General features: G+C 38.5%; 1 long non-coding RNA gene across 1 annotated transcript in view; it reads left to right on the top strand.

Moving 5' to 3' along the window:
- LOC103236661 (uncharacterized) overlaps window positions 1-6,491 on the top strand; it is a 41,098-nt gene extending 34,607 nt beyond the window's left edge. Inside the window, exons 2-4 of the long non-coding RNA XR_012093578.1 lie at window positions 838-1,515; window positions 3,309-3,891; window positions 5,957-6,491. This is a non-coding gene — a long non-coding RNA (uncharacterized lncRNA). The remainder of the gene's footprint in view (window positions 1-837; window positions 1,516-3,308; window positions 3,892-5,956) is intronic.
- The last annotated feature ends 7,694 nt before the right edge of the window (window positions 6,492-14,185 follow it).

The following is a 14,185-nucleotide window of genomic DNA, read 5'->3' as shown; positions in this document are numbered from 1 at the left end:
TCGACTTCACAACGGCATTACTTGCCTGTTTTGCAGAGTATTTAAGGCATGCAGGGATTAAATGACTACCTTGAGGTAATGTGGGTAGTTGCATTTTAAAACTTGTTGAAGAGTGATTTTGATTCACATATGGCATTTTACAAGAGGGTGATTTTAGCTGGTAGAAAACAAGACATTCTGACAGTGGGTTGCATATCCTGTTGTTCTGTGAGGAAGAGACCTGAAAGGTTTTGTCTGAAATAACTATGTGATTCATGGAAATGGCGGTTTTCTTAGAAGGTGAAATTGCATAGTTTTGGTGGGGACGGAGATTATGCTTAGTACACAGGAGGAGTTCAACATGTTTGTTGAATGAAATGAACAAAATGAATAGCACTGTCCCTTATGCAGCAGCATACTCACTTACCAGGCATGCATGCCGAGTCTGTCTTCCCAGGGCTGCTGATGTGCTCTTCTTGCTGCTGATGCTTTATCTTACCTAGTGTCCTCGTGGATTGGGAGTAGGCAGGGTAGAATCCAGCCACTGTCTGTGATAGTCAGCAAAGCAAACCAGCGATGGTGTGAACCCATGACTGGCGACTTAGCACCATATCAGGCAAACGTGAAAGAAATATTTAAAACTTCTGATTACTTCTTAAAGCTGTTTTATGTGAGAAAGGAAGTTACGGCATGTGTATCCAAAAATAAATGAAGAAAAAAAGATTTTGTACATGTTGCAGGGCTAGAACGTGGAATTGTTTTCTACACCAATTTATAGAAGCGCTTGCAGCCAGACTGTGTACTGATAAATTGGAACTGAATATATTCTCATGACATTTGCTTTACCCTTTTCCACAGAGTTGCTGGAGCTCTGAGATGCAGAACGTAGAACGATACTGAAGTATGGACTGGGTCTGAGCTGCCGCACAGCTTTGAAGAAAGTCTGAGGCACCCTGGAGAGAGACCCGGGCTTTCAGTACCCTTCTCAGGCCCCCAGCCCTTCTAGAGCTTTCCTCGACGAGATGTGTCAGCTTGCCCTGCACAAGATTTTGCCTTGTCCGGGATCATAGACCAATGCTAAGTGGCAGCAGCAAGCCCTTAAGCAGATTCCTATTGAGGACATTCCTTACTCTGTTTCCTTGCCATGCCACAGTGTTACTGCCGCGTTCTTGTTCTTGAAGCTCCCAAGATGACGACAAGCCACTTCCAAGATGGCAGCAAGCCTCATGTTCTCTGACCTGGGGTTCTTGGCCTCATGGATTCCAAGGAATGGAACCTTGGGCCATACTGTGAGTGTTATAGCTGTATTAGAAGCCATGGGTCACGGAAGAGAACCATGGAACCCAGTGACTAGTGTTCAGCTCGATTAGGAGGAACCCCGCACTTACCCATGCAGGAACAATAGCGAACCTTTAGCCGGATCCAAAGTGGCAACCGGCGCCTCCCTGGATCAGAAATGCAGTGGACACCCTGCCGGATCTGGAGCGGGAACATCAACGGCAGGTCTGGGATGGCGGTGAACAGCAGTGGTGGATGGTGAGCAAAAGCTCATTTTGAGACGTAACAAATGTGGACCAGAAGCGTGTGCAGTTGCAAGTTTTAACAGAGTGAAAACAGAGCTCCGTAGAATGGGAGGGGACCCAAAGGGGGTTGCCGCCTTGCCGGCTCCAGTGCCTGGGTTTATATCTGACCATTGTCCCTTCCCCTGTACTCACAGGCGATAAGTGACTGGCCGGCTCCAGTGCCTGGGTTTATATCCGACCATTGTCGCTCCCCTGTGCTCACAGGCGATAGGTGACTGGCTATTTCTTTACCTTCTGTTTTTTGCCTGATTAGCATTGTAGTGCGCTCTCTTTACTCCCTGATTGGTTGGGTGTGGGCTGTTGTAAGCCCCGTGTTTAAAGGTGGATGCAGTCACCTTCCCAGCTAAGCTTAGAGATTCTTAGTTGGCCCAGGAAATCCAGCTGGTCCTGTCTCTCAACAATGCCCCAGCTCCTGCTATTGGGTGTTTTTGTGGTGGCTTAAATGGCGTATTTCAAAACTTACCTGGACCCGGTGGTCCCAGAGGAAGCTGCTAGAATTCAATGTGCTTCCGCAAGTGGGAGCCACTTTCTGGTCTTCTTGACTCAGCGGTCCCATTCTAATTCTTAACCTCCAACGCCAGCTATCTTCAGCATACTGCAAACTTCAGCAAACTAATAAAGCCAAGACCGCTAACCTGTCAGGAATCTTTCTGCAAATCCGAAAAAAGCTCTGGGAGGGCAGAGGGCAGTGTCTTGTGCACTTAGAGAATGCCTTCATGTATGTATCTGTATTATGCAGTTTTCTTAAAGGCGCCTTTTTCTCTGGAAAGATCCAGCCCCATCCCAGGCTACATGACTTGAAAGGCAGAGAAGTGTTGAATCTCGGCCCCACTCACTCCTCAGCCAGGTGCCTATGTGCATTAGACCACGTATTTGACTACACAAATGGCTTATGCCCATTTTAAAAAGTATTTTTTTCTAGACAGCTTTCTAGTCCAGAAATTGCTCTAACACCCTACTTTATGTTTACCTGAATCTTGGCTTAGCACAGAAGGAGCCAGGATTTATAGGCAGACCTTCTAGATGTCAACAACAGTTGAAGTATGGAATTTTAACATCATCTAGATTTAGCAGATAATGTGTTTCTATTGGCCTGATGTCATTTGTACCATTGTTTTCACACAGGCATCCCTATTATAACCAAACCCAATGCCTAGACAGTGCCTGGCATATAAGAGAGATACAAGAAAAAAGTTGTGGGCTCAGTTAACAAGCCATTGCATCACCCACCATCAATGCCCTCCTGCTGACCAAAAACCAGACTTAAAACTTCTCCCATGTTGACCACGTCTTGCTACCAGGAAAATCACACTATTCGTCCAACAAATCCTAAGATATAATAATAAAGATGAAAAGTCACATTAAAACGTATTACTACAATGAGGATATCAATCTCCATGCACTTAAATACTTGAAAAGAGATAATGTAATGTGTATGAAAAAATATTCTACTGAATGATTTTTGACGCAGTTGATAAATTATTTTACCAGAAAGAGTAAGAATGGCATAATCATCTATAGATACCACAGTACGTATAATTCTTTATGACATGGTTAATAACAGTGCAGTTGATCCTGGGAAAATATGCACGAATTGTGTGCAGCTTGCCAGCCATTATTCCCTCAAACCTTTATACTTGTGGCTTGTTAAACATCTTATAATCCCTTGTGGTTAACTTGTTAAATCAATTTTTTTCGTGTTTCTTTTGTGGCCTCCTTTTTAAATTTTCATGTTTATACAACCAGGGGGTCCCTGTTGTGAGGACGGCACGGGAGAGATGACTGCCTTCCAGCCTAAGGGATTGTGTGCACTGAAGACAGCCACGGAAAAGCATCCTGGGAAAAGCATCATTGCGTGGAATAGAACATTTCAACAGCTCAAACACACTGGCAATGCTCCAGGAGAGGAATGACTGTTTCCTTCCCAGACATGTCATTTTGTATTAGCAGAAGCTGGACAGCTTGAGAATTATTGCTTGTATATCTGGAATTAAATTTCTAGCTCTCCGAATGCTCATCCTTTACAGCAGTGCCATGTTCTCGGAAGTTTAGCCAGTAATGGTGTTTCCTGCTGCAATAAATACAAGTTGGGGAAAGTTCGCCACATCCACTCTCCTTCTTTATTGAACATAATGAATGATCACCCATTGCATGGATAACAAAGCAATCAGGAAAGAAAACCTTTCTTGTTCTTTTTTGGCTCAATGAAAGGCAGTACACATGCTTGCTAACAGCTATATGGCCAAAGAAAACACTCAAACCTGCGGGTTTGTTCTTGCTTGGGGAGCAGGAGAAGTCAATGCCATGAAGCCATTCTAAAGTGGATCGGGTGAGTTGGATACATTACAACAATTAATAACAGGGATGGTGAATGATGTCCCTCAAGAACATACATGATTCTTTCCTCCACCAACTTGTCTTCAGTCTTTCCATTGAGATAAAAATCGGTTACTTATATGTAGAAAAAGACAGGGAGGAGCTCATAAAAAAATAAAGTGGTATTAGAATCCAAAATAAATAAAAAAGACAGAATATGAACCAAGTCTTGTACCAATGTTAAATACACGAAATGAGGCTGTAAGTCTGTGACTTCAGTAAGAGGCATGCAGGAGCATTTGAGTTTGGTCTTAAAGAGCAGAAAGCATTTTGTCATGTAGAAATGGAAAGAGTGCCTCAGGCAACTGAAATAGTACACAACTAGGTAAAGAGGGAGAGACGCCTTTGAGGGCATAATTCGGCTGTGTAGACAGGGCATGTGGATTCAGTCTACGGGGAGCAGGCTGTGTATACAGGGCATGTGGATTCAGTGTACGGGGAGCAGGCTGTGTAGACAGGGCATGTGGATTCAGTGTACGGGGAGCAGGCTGTGTAGACAGGGCATGTGGATTCAGTGTATGGGGAGCAGGCTGTGTAGACAGGGTATGTGGATTCAGTCTACGGGGAGCAGGCTGTGTAGACAGGGCATGTGAATTCAGTGTACGGGGAGCAGGCTGTGTAGACAGGGCATGTGGATTCAGTGTACGGGGAGCAGGCTGTGTAGACAGGGCATGTGGATTCAGTGTACGGGGAGCAGGCTGGCGATGCAACTGCGTGATGAGCACAGTGCAGGCTGAACCAGCAGAAGAGCTCAGGCCCCCTCTAAATAGAAGCAGTTTTAAAATTCCTGCTCAGGTTTGCCATTTAATATTTCAGAGGATACAGACAAGGTATCAAAAGAAGTGTCAGGATCAGATTTTTATGTGAAATTTTATTTGGATACTGGGTTTTGTTTTCTTTTGTTAGAAGAGTCTATCATTGCTTGTTGCCAGCATACCAGTCTTCACAGCTGAGGGTGCACCTGGCACTTCCTGCAGTGGTGGGGTTGTATAGCATGCACCACAGAGCTGCACCACCGCGCAGCTCCTGACCTATCCACGCGACACAGCACTCCGCAGATGCCTCTTGTTCCTGGTCCTCCAGGAGTCTCCTCACTAACCATTTCCGGCTGTCAGTGCCTATACGGGGCCACTGTTTGGAAAAATGCTGAGACCATTTGAACCCAAATTTCTTACTTAATGTTTCATTAATGTGTACTTTATACACCACAAATATCATCAATTATAAGCATAAAATTTGATAAGTTTTGACATAAAAACTCAGTTGTATATTCACCATTACGTTACAGAAAGTTCCTTCCTTATGCTTGAAAAAATTCATTTTAAAAAGAAAGGCTACGGTGGCCCTGTGGAATACACTCCCAGGCTTTCAGTGTGAGACCCCTTCTGGGAGCCATGATCAACCCTGGGCTTTGGGTAAGGCAGCTGGGGAGTGGAGGATTCATGGAAGGCACACTTTGGAGGAGGAGATCTAGAAACTTTGTTAGCGTGTGTGATGGGATGTAATAGCAATCAATTACATATCAATAACTAGGGTAAATTTTCAACATTATTGTTGATAATAGAAACTGATGAGTTACCTACACAAATAATAATTTTTAAAAAGTAAATTTTTGTTGTGATTCTATAAAAATAATGCTGTTTACCCGAACTGATCCATGTTCCTCACCATTTATGCAAGATTATCTTGCAGAAGCATAGCAATTATATATATCATTAATGTGGTCAGGGTTCTTGAGTGAATTCTATTTCATTGGCATTAAGCACATTCTTCAGTGCTAAAAAATGAGGTAACAAATTTAGCACATTGACAGGGTTCACTGGGGTAAAATAAGATTTTTGTAAGTTGACATTGTGTGTATTTTCCTCAGCCGATGTAAATACTACACAAAGCGATGGCAATGAGGCTTCTGCAAGGTATCAGTACAGCCCAAATGACTGAGTGCATGGCATTTTCTACATTTTAAAAATTTTAAAAATTACTTCTTGAATACTTGTTATGCACTTTTCCCATACCAGGTAGTGGAGATGTAATAGAGATCATTTCTATTTCCACTGAGCTTTAAAACTTGGTGGAAAGAAAACTGACTTCAATCAAATAATGCTACCAAGATATAATGTAAGTGATAAGTGCAAAGAAGAAGAAGCGTTAACTGTAGAGCGTCTACACTGGGGAATCCTGGTACACTCTGGAAAATGCTGAAGCGTGTCTTTGAGAACGTGGCGTTTGAATTGAAATCTCAAGTTCAGGGACTAGGAATGACGATCTGAACCAAGGGAAGAGCTTTTTCCAGGATGGGGGTTGGGACCATGTGAAGCCCTGGGGAAGATGGAAGATGGTGAATGTGAGCTGAGGTGAGTGGAGAGAGAGAGGACAGAGACAAGGCAGGCAGAGCAAACGCTTGATCCTGAGGGACATCGGAGGCCATGCTGTGAACTTGGCCCTTTCTTTTATCTGCAATGACCTGTCTGAGAGATTTCATGCAGAAGAGTAGCACGAGTGCCTTTGGAAATGGCCATCAGGCGGCCATGTGGTTCCTATTGCTTGGAAGACAACAGGTTGGAAGCAACTCCAGGTAAGACACAGGGCTCAAGACGATGTTTTGATTGATCCTACCGTCTACCAATAGGTATCAAGGACTCCTGACGTTTCAGGTATGGCTCGGGGGTTGAGACAGAGCAGTGGGAAAATGACAAAGGCCCTGCTGTTCATTCTACTGGGTGCGTCAAGGGCTAAGAAGGTCAGTCACAAAGGATAATGTGGGAGAGACAAGAATGGAACAAAAAAAATGACAGGAATCAAAGTAGATCTATGCATTTACACTGGGGAAAAGTCAATGTTCTGAGGGGAAAGGAGAACACAACAGTGAACCTTACTCTGAACCAGTGTCAAACAGTTAGCAAAGTGTAGAAATTAGCTGATTTTTTTTTCGCATGTGTACCCCTTAAGAGCAGGAGGGGAATTTTATTAGAACCCCCTTTTCTAGACGGATAATGGCCAAGCTGTTCATTTTCTGTGATGTGCAGTTCTGTAATCTTTCAAATGATCATCAACTCTACATCTAGCCTACAGATTCACAACTGAAGCACGGTAAATATGGAGCACCTGAAAGTGCAGAGCTGCCATGTTTACTGAAGCACTTATTACATAAAAATAATATTTGTTATTCAATTGTGTTCTAAATTTGAACATGGCACACACAATTCTGGTTATATTAACTACTGGAGTTAATGAAAATGAAGGAAGTCTACCTAAACTGATATGTGAGAAATTAAAAGCAGAATAAACACCCACTCACAGTGAGTGGCAGGTATTCTAATACTTTCTAATGTACTTTCATAGAATGTTTACAGAAATAGAAATGACTAAGATTCATTTTTGAAGACAATTTTGTGGCTAATGGAAGTAGTTAATTTGTAATGTTTGATAATCTAGAGCTTTTTAATCTTAGAGCTTCACTAAGTAACTTATATATCATGAATCCTAAATGTTCACTAAGTAACTTATAACACAATTATCACACTTATAACAATTCATTGTTATAAGTTACATAGTGAACATTTAGGATTCATGATTGACTCTCTTGAAACTGTCCTGGATAGTTCAATCCTGGAGCCATTTTTTTTTTCCTTGATATTTACATTTCTTTAGTTTTCATTTGAGACGTTTTAGATTTAATAGTTAACAAAAATCTGTTTGCCTTTATCTTATGTAGGTTGTTTGTTCTTCATTTGAATGAAGATGTTAAGACATTTTGTTTTACATTTATATATTTCATAACTGAAGTATTCTCAGGATATGTCATTAATGAAGACAACAGGATATTTTAAAATAGAATAACGTGAAGAAAGGAGGTGTTAACCAATTGATGGCCATGGTTATTCAGTACCAAAACCTTATTGTTTTCCAATTTATCCTATAGAACTGCTTGAATGATTAAATCACAGTTGCCAGATATCTTCTGCTGACATTCACAGAGCCGCGATATGGCAGTGCAGTTTTTATAGGGAAACACCCAAAGTCTCATCATGACACAATTAATCCTTTCATTTCACTTCATGACTAAGTGTTCCCATTTAATTTGACTCTAGCTCAAAAAGACTGATTAAGCAACAGTCTATGATTAGCTTGGTGATAACACAATCTATTTGTGTCACATTTATGTGATTTCAGTAGAACAGGATTTTGGATAGAAGAAAGTAATTTGCTAAGAAAATCTAGACTCAAAACTGGAAAAAACAGACAACATTGTAAGAGGTTTCTGATGGTCATAGAGTGTGGCTGAATAGGGAACGTGGGCATGAGGGCCCCACCTCCACAGCATCCTACCCCTTAGATCTGCTGACTTTCCACAGATGTTAATTCAGGGAAAATTGTACTGATGCTTATTCAGTTTTTAAAACATCCTTGGGAAAATAATAATGAGTAAACATCAGGGATTTCTTTTAAAACTCCTCCATGCACAATTAAAAATATAATTTTGCAAAGCCCTTTCACATCTGGTATGTCTGTCATTGGCATTATCTTATATGATCTCAAAGGCAGATTTAATTTCTGTATTTTACAAGTAAGCCAATTAAGGCACATAGATTTTCAAGGATTTACTTTGATTGACTTTTTTAGAAGGTGTTCTAAAATTATACCACAGTTTCTGAAGTACAATTTTAAACTTTTTTTTTAAACTATGTTTCCTGGTGTGGTGGATTTATTTTTTAAGACTGCAAATTAAAGTTTCACTTGGCCTTATTCTCCAAATTAGATTTTAGATAGATAGATTGTTATTTGTCAACCCAATATCATTGTCTTTTTCTTTTTTATGCATCTGATATAAACAGAACGTTTCATAATCATATTCTAAACTCTTGTGGGTAGGGGTGACCCCTGTGTCTGAGTTCTGGCAAATGATCGATGTGCAGAAGCAGTGCGTGAACCATCTCTGAAGGCTGCGGCAGTGCTGGCTCAGGAAGAGGGCAGCTGTTCTGTGCTTTTCCTGTCCTTCCTTTTCGCTGCCTGGAAAGCAGAATGATAGCAGTGTTTCTGGCAGCTGTCTTGGGCCATGGCACAATCTCGTGAATGAGAGTCATATGCTGAGGGTTGAGGGGAAAAGTAGGAATGAAGGGTCTTGTTTTGTTGGAATTCATGAAACCTCTGTGTCACCTTTGAGCTGTATTCTGCCTGAATTCTTTTACGTGAGAGGATAACTTTGTGTATTTAAGCCAGTATATGGATTTTCTTTTATATATAGACCACTCAAATTCTAACTGATATTAAACAAGTATTAGAGTATTAAGGTATTAGAAACATGGAATTAGCCTTTTGGGCATAAAAGTGTTAATATCGCTAAAGTTGGCTTTTACATAGAGGGAAAATGGTTTGTTTTTATCTATTCACTAATAAATCGGATACATATCAATTTTTGTGTGCTTATCAAATATTCTAAACAAACTAAAAATCTTATTAGATGTAAAAAAGCTTTTAGTCTGAATGAGCTAAGCTTATTTATTTATTTTAATAAGAAGTTTTGGTGGTATGTCTATATAGTGATAATAAATATAACATTTTACCCATAGTCCAATGAAAACTGAGATACTCTATTGCAGAACAAATTCTGAAACGAGGAAGGCAAATGAGTTACTTCTTTTCCCGAACCTTCAAGTGTGTGACTTGAACCCGGGATCTGTGGGCTTCAGTTTTCTCAGTGACGGAATCAGAGAGTGAGTCTTAAAAGTGTGTAACTTCACTTTTAGTTTCCAAATTATGGGTAAATACTATTATGAGAAACTTTATATCATATAATCATTAGATTTGAAAGAAAAAAGATATTATTGAGTAATAAAATCTAGTCTCTATATTGATTTGATTATTGTTTAATTTTGCACAGACTCTGTACCTATGGAGGAAATGAAATGGCTTTTGTTGTAGGCAGATATTTATATTATTTTAAACTATAGGGATTTGCAGTAAATAGAGGGATTATAAATATGTATGTGGGAAAAGACGATATTAAAAGAAATAAAGAACTACTGAAAGATGAAAAGGGATAATAAACTTTTTAAAAAATCTAGCATGCTTAACAGCATATGTGATAGATGAATCAGATATCAGGAAAGTCAAGAATGGTGAAGCTTGTGAAAGAAAAGGGAAGGTCCTGTTTCAGAAAAAACAAGAATAATGAGTAGTTTCAAGAGCTAGGATATCATCCAAATGAAGCTGCCTGACTCCACCCCTGGCTAGGAGTGTGACTTTGTGACAAATACTTAACCTTCCTAAGCCTTAGTAGTTTCTTGATAATCATGATCTCTAATGAAAATTTTCTGTGGTACTTGCACAAACTTGGTCTTTAAAAGCATCGCTCCATTGTTATGAATTTCTCCTGACACTGAAAACAGAAAGGTAAAGAAGGAAGAGTTCTGAATAGGCCAAATAGACAATACCCCTATTTTAGGAGATAAAATTGACATTTACCTATAAAACCCCCATTCTTTATTAAACAACCTTTTGTGTTCAATTTTCATATTTTTCCAGTTCACCACCTTTCCCACTTCTTTGAATTTGTCAATGTAAATGAAAGAAAAATTGTTTTGTTTAACTCAAATCCAGTTAATGAGAAATACCATGTAAGAATGAAGGATATAAAATTTAGCTATAATATTAAAAATCTACGAATCACATATCATCCTGCCTTGGCTCTCGTAAAATGTATTTTCAAAAAATCAGTGTGGAAAGCCATTTACATTATTTCTAGTGAATTTGTAAGTCACTCAACAATCAGGCAATTATCTGCACTGTAGAAAAATTACAATATGATAAAGCATATACTGAACAGACGTCAGTAGCACTTCATTTCAAGGTTCTCAAACACAAATGCTCATAAAATATTGTAGGATTTGTAGTATAGGAAGCTACACAAATTGAAATGCAAACGTATAAGAAAGCACAACTAAGGAAATAACATGGTTATGCAAAGATGGGTGACACAGTTTAGACGTTTGCTTTCTTTCTTTGTTTTTTATTAAAAGTTCCAAAATGGACTAATTTCCCACTAAAGCCAAACCCAGTTCATTTTACAGATGAACTCTTTAAAATGAAAGATAAATGGTAAACCATTCTCTCAAAATTCCATTCTGCAGAGGCTCTGAGCACCAACTGTCTGTCTGAGGTACACTTTAGTTTTTAAATTGAGTTAAAAGTAATTTTAAAAATGTGATTTTTGAGAATACATTTTACAAGAGCCAAAGCAGGATGATATGTGATTCTGGGATTTTTAATATTATAGCTACATTTTATATCCTTCATTCTTACATGGTATTTCTCATTAACTGGATTTGAGTTAAACAAAACAATTTTTCTTTCATTTACATTGACAAATTCAATGAAGTGGGAAAGGTGGTGAACTGGAAAAATATGAAAATTTAGACAATGGCACATTAATGGAGTTGCTGGAATGGTCTGAGAAATGCAGAACTCTGAATAGTGTTGATTATTATTTTTGAAGGTTTTTATTTTGTTGGGTTTCATTCTGTTTTTGCTAAAAGCTGGGGCTTCCACAAATGACTTTAGGAAAGTTGGAACTAAATTCTTTATGCTAAAAATGAGAATCTGAAGTTTAAATGTGAATAACTTGTATGACAACATCCAAGGGCATAGGATTCAGAAACACAATGAGGTCATCTCAATAACTCAAACTGTTAGGAAGTTTTTTTTTTTTTTCCATTTTTACCATAATAATTTTGGGGAGGACATGCTGCCTGATTAACCTTGATGGTTAAAGCACATTTCCAAAAGTGCTTTTGTAAGTAACATGTCTACTTAGCGGAGTCTAAAAGACAGGCAATCACTGTAAAATTTTTTTTCTAATGAATGCCCTGTGTTCAAATTCTTTGTTTTAACAGGGTTGGGCTTGTTGTTATTCATTGCCTGGAATGCCTCTGCTATGAATCAAAGCAAGCGCCATGAGAATGGCCGAATTCAGCTGGGGAGGAGCCCACTGTGTGGGTTTCCATGTGGATAGTCATGCCTTTGCAGCCTTTAGGAGGTCATTTACTGCAGGAGATTCTAAAATGAACCTGATACGGAAATCAGAGGAGGTAGTGTGGACTCCATCTTCTGTAATGAGAAGCATGTACATCTTCAGGGTCATTGCCTTCTATGGGAACTGGGAGGGGAACTAAGAAAACAAGCAAACAAAGGTGACCAGCAAATACAGCGGAGACAAACTCTGTTCTTCTTTGTCTGTTTAGCAACACTACCAGATCTGAAGAATTGAGCAAAAGCACTAGCTTATATGGGAATAAAATAACATTTTTCCTTTGCTAGGTTCTATTTTTCTTTAGAGCCACTTAACCAGATACAGCATAGTAAATACAGCAGTTCAAGGGGAAGATGGTAAAATAAAGGACAACAAAACTCCGAATATTTGCAGTTTATTAAATGGCACATTTTGAAAAGTGTGGCTTACAAGATATCCAAGAAATTAACTTTTTCCATGTGGTGACACATGCCTGATAATGTTGCAGCATTATATATGGTTTGGGTTACCTGTATCTATTCATGTTTAAATGTGTAGAGCATTTCCTAAGAAGCAAGCAGGCTTGCTAAATTCTTAATAATATTAACTAATTTCACCATCTTAAGAGTTCTCTGGAATATATATTATTATTGTTGTTGTTATTCTCGTTTAACTTACAGAAAAACAGAGTCAGAGAAGTTACTTAAGTTTGTGGATTATTACTGAGTGATATTTCATTATTTGAGAATTAATATAGAACATTTGTCTATATTGAAATAAGAGGTTTATATTTACTAGTTATTTGTTTATGAGATCATAGCAAAATTCAAATTCAGTCATTCGTGTGAAATGCTTTAAGCATGAGCATAAATATATTTGTTAATATAAGAAGTTAAGGTCAACGTGATGAAACTGTTTTACAACATTTTGTTGGATGGCGTAATTTTCTTTAACTTACGTTGTGTTTAATGGAAAACTGGAATGCATCCTTAAAAATGTCAGGTTGCTGAATCATGCAGAGGCAATCTTCATAAAATGGCTGAAGGTGATTGTTAAAAAAGCCAAAGCTGGTGATGGTATAGTTTATGCTAAAAAAAAAAAAGCAGATGATGACCAGAGAATGGTTCCAGAAGACAGGATATTGTACATTGGTTTGCAAAACCTCATTTCTCTCGAAGATGAATCTGCATGTAGTAAAAAATACCAGTAAGTTGTCAAGAATATGGAGCAGATGGTACTCCCATTCACTGCTGATGGCAGTGTACAATGCACAACCACTCAGAAAAACCGGCAATTCCTTACAAAATTAAACATGCACCTATTCTTTGACATAGCAGTTCCACTTCTAGGCATTTACCCAAGAGATATGAAAACACATGCACAAAAAAGGTGTATGTTTAAGGATTGACAGAGCTTTATTCTGTCAGAGTAATATCCGAGCACTGCAAAACTCAATTGTCAATCCATAGATAGGTGAATTTTTTAAAAAAGTTCATTCAGACAGTGAAATACTGTACTGCTTTCCAATGAATAGAACTGACAACTGATATATAAAACCACAGGAAAGAATCTCAAGACATATTTCTAACTGATGCAACTAAGACACACACAAAGTCTTATCATAGGATTGCATGGATATGAAATACTGGAACAGGTAGAATGATAGTGACAGGAAACAGGTAGTTGCCTGGGGGCAAAATAAAACTCAGTGGGGTGATTGAAATGTCTTTTATCTTGACTGGGAGTTACATAAGGATATATTTTATCAAAACTCATTGAACTGTATACTCGCAATGGGTACATTATTTTGCAAGTACAGATCTTCAAAGGAAAAGGTACTAATACTGTGTTTTATATTCTAACCATTTATCAATGAGAGTAAATTAATTACTCTTATTTAGGAAGACCTAAAGTGATGAAAAGAAACTGAGAAGCAAAAGTCAAACCTGGAATTCAGACTTAAATTTTACCATAGTACGGAATTCATAGAGTGCTTTTTGTCTAAAATTCTCTGGACTCTATCCTTTATCTGTATGTTTTATTGTGTAGTCAAAAATATTTGAAAAGCTAAAATCATTTTTATTTTCTCAAAATTTTTATTTGAGAAAATAAAAATGATGAATGTAAAACTACTCTGAGTTTCTTTAATTTCCACGACAAACTAAAGGTGAAGCCACTCTTTCTGGAAGGCCACACCAAAGCTTTGTGAATCATTACTAAGTGACAATGACCAGGGTAA

This window comes from Chlorocebus sabaeus, chromosome 7 (assembly GCF_047675955.1).
Source record: "Chlorocebus sabaeus isolate Y175 chromosome 7, mChlSab1.0.hap1, whole genome shotgun sequence".
NCBI lineage: Eukaryota > Metazoa > Chordata > Mammalia > Primates > Cercopithecidae > Chlorocebus > Chlorocebus sabaeus.
This window is presented reverse-complemented; position numbering and strand designations above follow the sequence as displayed.